Here is a 13516-nt window from a genome sequence, read left to right as displayed (position 1 = left end):
CTCCGGTTTCTGCCTCGCGGCTGCCGCCCATCTCATCCTGAGGCCCAGGCCTTGCACGGCAGCAGCGCGGTCCGGTGGAGGAGGCAGGCTGTTCCCTCGCCCGAGGCCTCGGGGACGGGCCGTGCTGGGGGAGAGCTGCCTGGGCCCTGCGGGGGAGCAGACATGTCAGGGAGAGGCTGCAGGGATGGGGAGAAGGTGGCCCAGACCGGACCTCGGCCCCGGGGGCCCTGCCTCCTGTGCAGAGAGCCGGGGAGGGCTGGGCCCTGGGCAGAAGCCGGGGAGACGGCCCCCTCACGCTGACCGCCCGCGTCTGGACACTCCTCTTCCTGTGTTCGGTGCCGGGGACACAGCCGGCGCTCCGTCGACGGCTGTCGCGGCAGCAAGGCGCAAAGCCAGTGTCTTTCCCAAGGGTGCGCGGGCCAGCATTCTGGGGTGACGTGACCAGCTTTGCTTTTCAGAGAACCCCCTCCCACTGTGCTAGTTGTCACTGCTGTGTAACAAATGACCTGGGACCGTGATGGCTGGGCGCCATCTCATTTTCTGCCCAGGAATTGGGGGCCGCTTAGCAGGCTGGCGCTGGCTTCGCGGGCTCTCGGTCACACTCTTGGCTTGGGCCGCAGTCGCCTGGGGAGTTCAGGCTGGCTGCAGTCCGGGACCTTGGTTGCCTGGCCCGCGGGCCTCCCTGCAGGGCTGCTCAGGCTTCCTCACAGCCTGGCTGCTGACGGGCCCCCGGAGCCGTGGTTCGGGGGCAGGCTGGTGTCTGCCATGCCTTTTGCCCTGGTGAGGGGTACGTTGCCCCGTCTACAGCCTCAATCCGTGAGAACCGAGTCTCCAAGCCCAGCCCCCACCTGAAGGGCAGGGACGTAGGCTCCCCCTTGCAAAGGGCGGAGTGTGCACAAATTCAGAGCATCTTTTAAAACCAGCATGTCCATCAGAGCTGGTGGGCCCGGTCTTCAGTCCCCCAAGACGTATTTAGTGAGCGCCGGCCGTGTCCTGAGCTCCGGCGACTGAGTCGGTGCAAGTGGCCTTCGTGCACGGACTTGCCCGTGGGTGACGGGCAGCACGTGGGTGTGTCCACCGTGTGGGCTTCAGAGGATCAAGACGAGGTGGGATTCCGTCCCGGGAGGGGAAGGCAGGGCGCCTCTGACAGGTGACCTCAGGGCGAGAGCCTCAGCAGGTCTCTCAGCGGCCCGCTCCGGCTGCCGGTGGAGGGGAGGCTGGGAGGGGGCTCCGTGCGCCCCTGGCAGCGGCAGCGGGCGGGGGGCGTCCAGACCGGCCCGTCCGGCAGCAGGTTCTGTTAGTGGCGATGCTCTGCCTGTGTGGCCACCAGGCACGTGTGGCCTTGACCACTTGAGATGGTCTCGTGCGGGCGAGGAGCTGGACTTTAAATATACTCCACCACTTTCCTTTCAGAGAGCGCCTGTGGCCAGCAGTGGCCATAGAGGGCAGTCGGGCCCAGACGGCGGTGGCTCGGGCCCAGGCCCAGCACAGCCAGGGCCTGTGTGTGTTTTGAGGGTGGGACTGACGGGTGTCTCGATGGATTTGGTCGTGAGCAGATGGTCGCCAGGTGCCCAGGCCGGTTGTGAAACCCGGGTTCCAGTTTGGGCTTTGCGGGCCGGGTCCAGTCCCCAAACTCGCCAGGTCTCAGTCTCCTGAAGCTAGGGTTGCTCCCAGTGCTGGCTTCCTGGCGGCGCCGTGAGCACAGCTGTGACAGCGACGAGCCCGTGTGGCTGGGATCCTGAAACTGTCACCTTGGGGCGCGCACGCGGCCGAGGAGAGAGCGCCCTCTTTTTTGCTCATTCTGCTCAGCGAGGAGAACTGCTGCCTCCCAGCCTCCTCTGGGTGACCGACCGGGGTTGGCCGAGACTCTGCCGGGGCGGCCTGAGTGTGTTTGTGGCTCAGCGAGTGCTTCATTGGGGTCCTGATGGCCCAGCTCTGGCCTCAGCCTCCCCGAAAGTACCTCCCAGGGTTCCTGCTCTGGCTTCTTGGGGGGCGTGCAGGCTGCACATGGAAGCCTCTCGGCAGCGGCTGCAGATAAGTCAGCGGCTGAGCACCTGCTGGTCACGTAGACAGGCCCAGGTCGCACACCCCGTGGGTTCGTGGTCACAGCACAGCGTCCCCGGGCCCCGTGGTCTGGTAGTCTCCCTGCCCCGGCAGCTCTGCGTCTGTGACCTTGTCCCCAGCGGCCTCCCTGGCAGCCGGCTGCCCCAGGATGGACGGCCCACGCGACTGTGCGCAGTGGAGCTTTTCGTTATAAAAAAAGGTGTTTTCAGAGGAAAAATCCAGCCAGCACCAGGCAAGCGTCTGACGAGGAGAGCAGGTCAGGCCTCTGGTGGCGGCTGGGATCCGCCCACCCTCGGTGCCCGGTCTCTGTGGTGGGAGCGGACTGGCCGGGACAGACCCGCCCGAGCCTCAGGCCTCTGAGGCTGCCGGGAGGCTGTGGAGCTGGGCCACCGTCCCGGGCCTCTGGTGCCAGCTGCGAGCGAGGGCAGGTGGGCTGGTGGCCCCCCGGACAGCCTTCCGTGAGCCACCCATCTCGTTCTCAGCCCCCCACCCCGGACCACCCAGCTTGTCACAGCGGAGCAGGGGCTGCCTGCAGGGGCCCTGCCTCCCACCAGAGGCACAGGGGTCGGGGTGTCTGCAGAGGGGACAGTGGCCCCGGCAAGGTGCAGGCGGTGGAGCAGGAGGCGCCCGCAGGCCCTGGAAACCCTCCGGCACCCCGTCCCTCCTGCTGCTTCGCCAACCCTCGGAAACCGCGGAGGCCCAGGGAGCGCAGAGGAGCCGCATGGCCCTGGGTCAGCGGGGCGGCCGCGAGCCAGCCCACGGGCTTGTTCTCGGCTGCCCAGCGTGAGCTCTCAGAGGCCTCGTGTCTCGTTGGAAAACCCACGAGGGAGACGGGCAGAGGGTGCGGGGGGCGAGGGGCCAGGCTGAATCACCAGGGGAGGGCGCTTCCAGCCTCCGCAGCTCTTCGGTCTCCACGAGGCTGATCCAGGACGATGCATACGCGGGGCTCGCCCCGCAGCCTCTTCCCTGTCACTCTCGGCCGGCTGCTCCCCCAGCCCCTCCAGGTCCTAGCCCCAGCACTGGGGACTGCCGGCAAGCAAGGGAGGTGTTGCCGTCCTGTGGGGAGGGTGACGGATGAAGGGACACGTGTGCACTGTCAATGGGGGGTCAGTAATGGGGCAGCCGTGCAGTGGTGGCACCACCGAACCCTGGCGGCCTTCCCGGAGGAGATGGCATCGGGGGACAGGTAGAAGGAGCAGGCCCGTGCCTGGCTCTCAATGGAGTCGCGGGAAGAGGGACACCTTTGTGTCCAGGAACTGTCCCCGGGGCTTGGGAAAAGCCTTCCCGGGGGTGGGGTGCCGCTAAGAAACCACAGCCCTGACTCCCAGACGAGAGGGCGGCCACCTGCCTCTGCCACCTGCCCTGAAGGCCAGCACGGGCAAGAGAGCGCCCCGCGTTCCCAGGTCTCCCATCTCCCAGCTGAGCTGGCAGGAAGACGGACCCCTCCCTGTCCCTGGACTGGGGTCTACGACACAGATGAGTAGTTTTGAACGGCCCATCATCTGCATGGCCCTGGGTGGGTGTCACAAGCACGGCTGGGTGAGGGCAGCTTGGACGGATGGCCGGTAGCCGGCTCATGTTGCCCGGCCTCATGGTCAAAGCCGCTGCCTTGAATGAAGCGGCCTCAACAAGACGCCCTAGGAGCCTGACCGCACATGTGAACCGCCACCCACTCCTCACGCCTCCCTCGGAGGCCCGTCCCCGCGCCTGGGCCGCACCCCTGACGTGGCCTTCAGCAGCTCCAGATGCAGGAGCGGGACAGGTGGCCCTGGCCTTGGGGACAGAGTAACCCCCTCGTGTGTGTGGGGTGAGGTGGCCGGGCCCCCCGAGCGCTGTCACGGGGCCTGCACAGCTCTGTGCGGCAGGGGAGGTAGGCTCAGACCCAGCCCTGTGTCGTGGGAGCCCGGCTCCCCTGGCCCCTCCGCACCCCGGCCTGCCCGTCTGGACCCGGGCAGCAGCTCCTTTCTGAAAAGAGCCGGATGGCAACCGTGTGATTGCTGCCCGTTCTTGCTTTGCGGCGTCTCTTCTACCCCTTCGGAAGCGCACTCAGGGCGGGGACCCGCGGGCCGCGGTTTGCAGGCCCTGGAGTGGACCGTGGGGGTGGAAGCAGCGCCTGCCTCGGGGGCGCCCAGGGAGGCCCCGGGGCCGCGCTGGGCGCCTGGCGGGCCTGGTGGGTGTTGGCTCCCGTCATCACTTGCATGGGCCCCACATTTTGGCAAAAAGGACACTGAGGCTCGGAAACCTGAGAACCTCCCCAGCGTTGGCGCCCTGGCTGCTGGTCGGAGGGGGCTCTCCGTGAGCCCAGCCCGCTCCCCTCACAGCGGGCTCATGACCAACCCACCGGCCAGGTCGTGCAGGGCCTGCCCGCCGCGCTCGCCCCTCCCCCTCCCCTCCAGAAGGAGCCCAGTCCCCAAACCAGTGGCCCCCAGAGGGCGACACCTGACACAGGGAAGGGCGTCCTCAGGGAGCCCCACAGGGCACAAGTCCAGGGGCCAAAGGGGCCACAGGGTGCACTGGCTGCTTCTCACTCAGAGCTGAGGGTCAGGTGGCATTGTGGTCCCTACGCACACCCCTGGAGCCACCTGGAAGCTCGGCGCCTGCAGCCCCGTGTTCCTGGAGGGCCTAAGCTCCCTGAACCGCAGGAGGCGCACAGCCCATCCAGCTCTGCGCAGGCACCAGGGCCCCAAGGGAGCCCTGCCCACCGTCCTGCAGGTTCCTGGGGTCAGGTCAGGTCGGCCGTGTGGGCGAGCTGGGCCGGGTCCCTGGTGTACCTGGCTCAGGTGGCTCCTCGTCCTCCGCCTGGTCGCCCTTGTCCCAGATGGAGCCACCGGCAGGACGCATTTGCTGCTGCAGCAAAGGGTCCAGGATCGTCTCTTAGAACTGGGGCTCTGGATGCAGAACGGGCTCTGTGGCTCTGGGGGGAGCTTGGGGTGTGTGGCCAAGCTGGCAGCTCAGGTGCCCTGTCATTCCTCACCCTCCTGCCACTCACAAGTCCTCAGGCCCCACGCTGTCCCCAGGGAGTCCCTCTGGGCCCACGCCTGGGGTACAGAGCTGGCGGGGGCTGGGGTGTGAGGCACGGAAGGGCTCAGGTCCAGAAACTTCGGTGTGATGACGGCCCTGGTGGGCTCAGCGCCAGAGAGGATCTGTGTCCAGGCTGCCTGTGGTGGGCAGCCTGTGGCCACGTGGCCTGTCCTGCCACAGCCTCGCTGAGCAGAGTGGACAGCGTGGGACACGTTGGGGGCAAAAAGAGGGTTCAAATCAGCCACCAGGAAGTTGGAGCTGAGTGGGAGAGCAGAGGTGGGCAGCTGCCCGGGGATGGAGCCCCCAGCCCACGGGCCCTCAGCCTCGGGGTCACGGAGAGCTGGGCGCCGGAGACGGGGTCCTCGGGACCTCCCGCCTGCTCTGTGCCCTGGAGCCTCCCCCACAGCCTGCTGTCCAGGCAGGCAGGTCCTCCGTGTCGGGACCAATGGAGCAGGTCCTGGGGCTGCGGTAAAACTACCGTGAGCCGGGGCTAAGCGTCAGTCCAGCGTCTCACGGTCCCGCAGCCGGAGTCCAGAGTCACAGCGTGTGCAGGGCCGAGGGTGCGCTGCAGGCCCAGGGGGAGGTCCCTGCTGCCTCTGCCAGCCCCTGGGGGCGCTCGGGTCGTGGCCGCTTCCCTCCCGCCTGCAGCCCATCCTCACGAGGCCTCCTTGTCCACGTCTGTATGTGTCACGCCATCTCCGGGTCTCCTCCCATAAGGACACCTGTCCTGGGTGGGCCTCCTGACGACCTCATCTTCCTTCCTCACGTCCGCAAAGGCCCTGTTCCAAACCAGGCCACAGACAAGGGCACTGGGCCCAGGTCGTCTGCATCGGGGGTGGGGGGGTAGGTGATTCAACCCACAGTAGGCATGCGTTTTGCAGTAAGAAGCGTCCCGGCCCTTCCCGTGGCCACAAGTGACCCGAGCAGGGTTTGGTTGGCCCGCGTGACGGGCGCCGCCCCTCCAAGCCCCACTCTGCTCCTTCCACGGCATCCATCGGGCCCCTCCCCCTCGTCCAGGGGGAGGAGGGGAGGGCAAAGGTGCCCAGCCTGGGGCTCCTGAGGGGTTTTCTCCGGCAGACCCAGGAGGCACGGGAGGGGCTGGAGGCCGTGTTGGCCGGAACCCTGGGTGACCTTTGTAAGAGGAAACCAGGGGCCAGGTGCAGACACAGCAGGGGTGGCCCGGCCACCTCGGGCGGGGGGTTGGGGGAGGGTCGGACAGCTCCGCTCCCGCTGCCCCAGACTCCCGATTGCATGTGGCGGCCCAGCAGCTGGCGCTTGTGGGCCGTGGCGTGCCCCGGGTTTTCCTTGAGAAGCCTGCATCTGGTCACCATCACCCTGCAGGCCTGGGCCTCGGACGGTGGGGCGGGGTGGCTGCTGTGACGCGGAGCTGGGGCTCCCGCTTGGGCGCCGGCAGCCTGGCTCCCAGCATCCAGGATGCTGGCAGGCAGCAGGCGGCAAGCATCCAGCCGAGACTGGAGCGGGGCCAGCACGTCACTCCTGCTGCTGAAAGTGGCGAGCATGCTCAGAGGGCTCGTAGGTCCCAGAGCCCTGCTGTGTCCTGCTGAGGGTGATGTGCCACCAGGCCAGCGCCCGATGTGGCTCCTGGAAGCTCCGCCCCAAGAGTCCGAGGGAGCTCGCTGTTTTAGGGACGCGGTGAGGGAGGGGAATGAGCGCGCAGCTCAGACCCAGAGGGAGCCGTTTCCCGACGCACCTGCTCCCGCTTCCTCGAGATTCTGGGCCCCCAGGGAGGGGCGAGCCGAGGAAGCGTTCCTGAGACTGTCTCCGGGATTCTGGCTCCAAGCACACGTCCCATTTGCGCTGCGTTGAAAGAGCTGTTTTTCAGGATTCTGATCCTCAGGTCAGACGCAATCAGCAGCCGACCAGCTACCTGGCAGGCTTCCTAGCACCAGCTTAACGGGCTGCGCTGCCACGGGGCGACCCCAGAGGTGGACTGGAGGCCTGGGTGTCACGCTGGAATGCCCCGTAAAGCTTGCACAAGCAGAGAACAGGCCCGGAGCCGGCTCCACAAGTCACACGGAGCAAGCCACCGACAGGTGGTCACGACGGCCACTCCCTCGACAGCGCCTGCCCCCGGGGGAGAGTCAGGGCTGCACAGTCACGCAGTCTCCGTGAAGAGGGAGCTGCGTTTCCCAGCCATCTTGGAGGGAAAGGTGTGTGTGAGGGCGCCCAAGGCCAGAGAAATGATGGATTTAACAGGGACCTGGAAAGAAATCCTGAAATCCAAGGAAAGCCGCGGCAGAGCCAGGCCCGGAGCATTCCAGGAGGAAGGAGGCCGGGGCTGTGGAGGGTCATGGGGGTAGGAAGACACGGGGTGGTCGAGGGGCACCAGCCCCCACAGCCCGAGGGACGGCAGAGGGGCGGGGGCGGGGGGGCGAGGGGCTGGGATCTGTAAGAAGGCCCAGGGAGCATCCACTGCCATCGGATGCAGAGGCCCAGTGGAGACGGTTCTCCTTCAGGCTGTGAAAAAGGACCCAGACTTGCGTCGGCCGTGACCCCAGCTCTGGTGCTGGCGGGCGGCGGGGTGGCGACGGCGTCCCAGGCAGCAGGACAAGTCACGTTGGGCCTCCTCTGGGACTTTTCCTGTACTTACTGATTTTCACCCCCAAATGCTTGAGGTGTGTTTCCTTGTCCTTGGCCGCAGCTCAACTTTTGAGACCAGAAAATTAACGTGAATGCACTATTATTACCTATAGACTAAATTCAGTTTCTGCCTATTTTCCCAATAAGATACTCTACAGCCAAAAAAAAAAGTTACTCCTGGTGCAGGAAGCAGCCTGGAGCTCGTTGGGCTCTTTGGCCTCCGTCAGCCTCGGTCTGCCCTTGACCCCACGGGGCAGCTGGGGGCTGCGGGCCAGCCATCTGGCAGTACGCCCCTCGCTGGGCTGCCTGGCGCCTCCTGGAGCTGAGGTTCCAATGGGGCAGCAGTGGCAGGAACAGCAGGTGCGGCAGGAACAGCAGGTGCGGCAGGAACAGCAGGTGCGGCAGGAACAGCAGGTGCGGCAGGCGGTGCCCTCCACGTATCTGGACCAGAGGCGCCAGAAGCCAGTGGGCCCCTCGCCTGATGGAAACTGACCACCTGGGGGGCCCGGGGGCAGCAGCTGGTTGTACTAGATTCCTGCAGCTGCTGTAACAAAGCACCATGGACAGGGTGGGGGTGTCCCAAACAACCGAAGTGTCCCCCTGAGTCCTGGAGGCCCAGGGCGGGGCCTTCTTGCCCCTTCCAGCTCCCAGTCCAGGTGTCCCTGGGCGTGAGGCCGCATCTCCCTGGCCTGCCCCACCTGCCCCTGGCTGCCGCCTCTTCTGTCTGAAATCCTCTTCTGCCTCCTTCTTACAAGGATGCACGTGACTGCGGGCAGTGCCGGGAAACTCGCCTGGTCTCCAGGTCACTCGCTCAGCCACACGGCAAAGACCCTTCCGGGTGAGGGTGTTCGGGGCCTGTGTGTGTCTCTGGAGCCAGTCTTGTCACCCACGGGGACTGCAGCGATTGCTAACGCTCCGTGTGTGCCCGGGAGTGTGCAGGGTCCTGCACGTCGTTGGGTTCCAGTTACCAAACTGCCTTGGTCCGCCTCTGTCATTTTTTCTGCCTGGACCGGTGGGAATTCTGCCTCGGAGAGTGTTTCTTTGCTTCTCCCGTTTACTTACGGGTGTGTGTGTGTGTGTGTGTGTGTGTGTGTGTGTGTGTGTGTGTGGTGTGTGTGTGTGTGTGTGTGTGTGTGTGTGTGTGTGTGTGTGTGTGGCCTTTTAGGGCTGTACCTGTGGCACATGGAAGTTCCCAGGCTAGGGGTTGAATCGGAGCTACAGCTGCCGGTCTACACCACAGCCACAGCAACATGGGATCCATGCAGTGTCTGTGACCTACGCCACAGCTCACGGCAACGCCAGATCCTTCGCCCACTGAGCGAGGCCAGGGGTCGAACCCACATCCTCATGGCTACGGGTCAGACTCGTTCCGACCGAGCCACAGTGGGAGCCCCTGTTTTCCTGTGTATGTTTGTGTCAGCTGACCTCACAGGCCTTTTTATTTGTGGGTTAGAATCACTGCTGTCGTTAGATATTCCGATGCCCTAATTGTCCCACATTTGGCCGGTGGGACCCCTTCGACCTGACTTCCCCTGTCCTTTTGACATGGCCCCGTCTTTCTTCGAGCGCTCCTATACTTCTGTCATAAAGGGAACTTCCAGGCTCATCCTATGCATCCTGCAACCCGGCGCTTTGCCCAAAAAGCCCCTTTTACTGGTGAAAGGACCGGTGCTCCCAGGCCCGGTGCTCCCAGGACCTCTCGGGGACAGGGGCGCCCGGGGGCGGGGAGCAGCGTGGAGGAGAGGGAGGAAGGCGAACACCAGACACGCCCACCTCCGGGGCTCCCCGAGCTGATGCGCACACGTCCCGTGGGCCACCTGCGCTCCCGCTGCCTGCTCCGTCCCCGAGCGCCCGGCTCACGCCTGTTCCCCGCTTTCCACGCTCGCCGCTCCCTCCTCCCACAGCGAGAAACCCGGCTTGCAGAGCTCCCGTTGTGGCTGAGTGGCTAAGGAACCCGACTAGCATCTGTGAGGATACGGGTTCGACCCCTGGCCTCGCTCCGTGGGTCAAGGATCCGGCGTGGCTGTGGCTGTGGCGTCGGCAGCTGCATCTCCGATTTGACCCTTAGCCTGGGAACTTCCATATGCTTTGAGTGCAGCCCTGAAAAGACAAAAAAAGACAAAGGAGGAAACCTGGCTGCCCTTCTCTTCTGCGTTCCCTTATTTGCTCAACGCTCGAATAAACAGAAAATAGTTTCAGACGCGCTAACACAGGGCACGCGGGAAACAGACCTATTAACCGGGTGTTACCGGCTTACGCGTCCCCTTGCCTTTAATCACACTACTGTCCCCAAGGACGGGCGTGCGTCCTCTCTCCCCAGCTGTTCTGCCTGCGAGGTACAGTTAGGCTCCTTTGTTTCTGTCTGTGACCCGTTGGGAGTATCCCCCCCCCCGGCCCCCGTCTTCTTTGTTGAGGGTGCAAAATACCACCGCGGGTCCACCAAAGCGCAGGCGCCGTGCTGGGGGACGTTGCCGAGGAGGCGCTGCCCGGCCCAGGCCAGCCATCGCGTCCCCGGAGCCCGCAGCGGTGGGATGGCGTCTCGGGGCTGTGGGTCCGCCGGGTTCTGGTACACGTGTAATGACGTGTGTCCCTCGTGACAGCGTGTGCAGAGCGGTTTCACAGCCCTCAGGTCCTCGGGGCTCCGCCTGCTCTTCCTCCCTCCCTGCGCCCTCAACCCAACCTTTTCGCCGCCTGCCTCCACAGCTCTGCCTTTTCCAGAACATCCTGTGGTTGGAGTCAGGACGGAGCCGTTTCGCACCGGCTCCTGTCACGTGGTAACACGCGTGTAAGGTGCTTCCACATCTTTTCATGGCTCGACAGCTCATTTCTTTGTCTTTTCTCTTCTTTTTTTGGTCTTTTTAGGGCCGCACCTGCAGCCTATGGAGGTTCCCAGGCGAGGGGTCCAATCAGAGCTGCGGCTGCTGGCCTCCCCCACAGCCACAGCCACAGCCACGGCCACGCCAGATCCTTAACCCACCGAGGAAGGCCAGGGATTAAACCCGCATCTTCATGGATACTAGTGGGGTTCTTAGCCCACTGAGCCACGGCAGGAACTCCCACAGCTCATTTCTTTTGAGTGGCGAATAACATTCCGCTGCCTGGAGGTTCGGTGTTTATTCACTTTCTGAAGGACCTCTGGTGGCTCACAGGTTTTAGCCGTGATGACCACAGCAGCTGCAGACATCCAAGTGCAGGCTTTTCTGTGGGTCTCTTCAACTCCCTTGAGTCAGCCCCGAGGCGCGCAGCTGAGCCCCTCGGAGGATGTGCGCATCTGTAAGAAATGGCCAGACTGTCCCCCAAAGTGGCCGCCCTGCTGCATCTGAGCAGCTGCGGAGGAGAGCTCCCGAGTCCTCCCAGCCTCGCCCGCAGTGGGTGACGTGGGTGTGCTGGGGGGGGGCCGTTCTGATGGGAGTGTGGTGGTGTCTCGTTGTGGTTCTAACGAGCATTTGCCTGATGCCGTGATGGTGGATGATGGAGGCCTTTTCAGATGCTTATTTGCCATCCACACGTCTTCTTGGGGGGGGGCATCTGTTCAGGTCTTTTGGCCAATTTTTAGTTGAATTATTTTCTTATCGCTGAATTGTGAGGCTCCTTGTATGTTTTGAATAACAACAGGCCTTTGTCAGAGGTGCCTTTTGCCCATCTTTTCTCCCAGTCCGGGCTTGTCGCCTTCCGCGACGGTGTCTTTCACAGAACAGAGGTTCCTGATGTCATGAAGTCCAGCTGGTGATTGTATTTCTCATGGGTCGTTCCTTTGGTGTCGCATCAGGATCATCTGGGCTTTCTCCCGTGTCGTCTTTAAGAAGGTCTTGAGTTCTGTATGTTACATTTGGGTCTGTGATCCAGCACGAGCTAATTTTTGCAAAGAGTGTAAGGTTTGTGTCCAGGTTGCTCTGTTGCGTGTGGACGTCCAGGTGTTCCAGCACCGCGTGTTGAAGAGGCTCTCTCTGCTGCCAGGCGTTGCCTTTGCTCCTTGGCTAGAGGCCAGTTGACCGTATTCATGGGGCCTGACTTGGGTCTCTGTTTTATCCATTGATCCCTTTGTCTGTTCTTTTGCCAGTACCGCACTGTCTTGATGACTGTAGCCTTATCGCGAGTCATGAATTGGGGCAAGCTCAGCTTTTTGTTCCCCTTCAGTATGGAGTTGGCTATTCTGGGTCTTTTGCCTTTCCGTATTAACGTTATTATTAGTTTTTCAATATCCATAAAATATCTTTCTAGGATTTTTTTCCCCTCTTTTTATGCTCACATCTGCAACATATGGAAGTTCCTAGGCTAGGGATCGAATTGGAGTTGCAGCCGAGGCCTGCACCACAGCTTGCAGCAACACCAGATCCTTAACCCACCGAGTGAGGCCAGGTGTGAGACCACATCTTCATGGAGACTATGTCGGGTCCTTAACTGCCGAGCCACAATGGAAACTCCAGCCTTCTAGGATTTTAATTGGAATTGCATTGAATCTATACATCAACTTGGGAAGAACTGACAGCTTGACCATATTGAGTTCCCTATCCATGAACATGGAATACCTTTTCATTTATTTAGTTCTTTCATTTGGTTCATTAGAGTTTTGTGGTTTTCCTCAGAGCATATACATATTTTGTTAGATTTATACGTCAGTATTTCATTTTGGGGGTGCTAATGTAAATTGCATTGTGTTTTTAATTTCAAATTCCACTTGTTTGTTGCTAGTTTCTTCTTGTTTTGCTTTTAATTTCCATGGGATCTGATTCACTCCTCATATTGTAAATTCCGTTCTCTCTCTTTTCCTTAGTTAGCTTGACTATGATTTTATTGATCTTTATAAGCAATGATCATGCTTTTGATTTGTTGACTTTTCTCTGTTGATGTCATTTCCAATTTCATTGATTTCTGCTGAATTCTTATTATTTCTTTTCTTCTGTTTCCTTTGGGTTTAATGTACTTTTCTTTTTCTAGCTTCCTAAGGTGGAAACATAAATGATCGATTTTAGGCCTTTCGTCAAATCTGTAAATTTCCATCCAAGCATTGCTTTTGCTGCCTCCTACAGGGTTTTTTTGTTTGTTTGTTTTCATTTTCATTTAGTTCAAAATATTTTAAAATTTCTCTTGAGATTTCTTTGTTGGCCCACGTGTTATTCAGAAGTGTGTCGTTCTTTTTGAACTTTTTTAAAGAATTATTTTTAGGGCCACACCCACAGCATATGGATGTTCTCAGGCTAGGGGTCGAATCAGAGCTACAGCTGTTGGCCCGCGCCACAGCCACAGCAACTCCAGATTCGAGCCGCATCTGCAACCTACACAAAAATATGAAACGTGTTACGAATTTGCGTGTCATCCTTGCGCAGGGGCCATGCTAATCTTCTCTGCATCCTTCCAATTTTCGTGTATGTGCTGCCGAAGCGAGCCCTAGACGTATGCTGTTTAATCTCCATATATCTTAGAATCATCGTTATCTTTCTGTTGCTGATTCCTGGTTTAATTCCATTGTGGACTGTATTTTTTAAATTTTGAAATATTTAAAATGTGACTACTCAGGAGTTCTCTGCTGGCCTAGTGGGTTAAGGATCCGGTGTTATCACTGCTGTGGCACGGGGTCCTGCCATGGTGCAGGTTTAATTGCTGGCCTGGGAACTTCCCCATGCCACAGATGAGGCCAAAAAAAAATGTGACTACTCTGCCGTATAGCTTTTGGATTCTGTAATGTTCCTTTGGTATGTGTTGATTTCGTGTGTCTGTCTGTCTGTTTTATTGGCCAATTCACTTAGCTTAATAAATGCATGCGCAGTTCAAAGTCAGATAGGATTTGGGCAGAGTTTCTGCAGAGAATTTTGTCTTCTCAGTTCTACCT

At 60.9% G+C, this 13516-nt stretch overlaps 1 non-coding gene across 1 annotated transcript; it reads right to left on the bottom strand.

Annotated features, from left to right (window-relative positions):
- Nucleotides 1-12968: 12968 nt before the first annotated feature.
- LOC125134865 (U6 spliceosomal RNA) lies at nt 12969-13075 on the bottom strand. The gene has a single exon (XR_007136852.1). It is a non-coding gene; the product is annotated as a U6 spliceosomal RNA (small nuclear RNA).
- Between the last annotated feature and the right edge of the window lie 441 nt (nt 13076-13516).

The sequence above is a fragment of the Phacochoerus africanus genome, chromosome 8 (genome assembly GCF_016906955.1).
Source record: "Phacochoerus africanus isolate WHEZ1 chromosome 8, ROS_Pafr_v1, whole genome shotgun sequence".
NCBI lineage: Eukaryota > Metazoa > Chordata > Mammalia > Artiodactyla > Suidae > Phacochoerus > Phacochoerus africanus.
The sequence above is the reverse complement of the archived record's forward strand: the minus strand, read 5'-3'. Positions and strand labels throughout refer to the sequence as shown.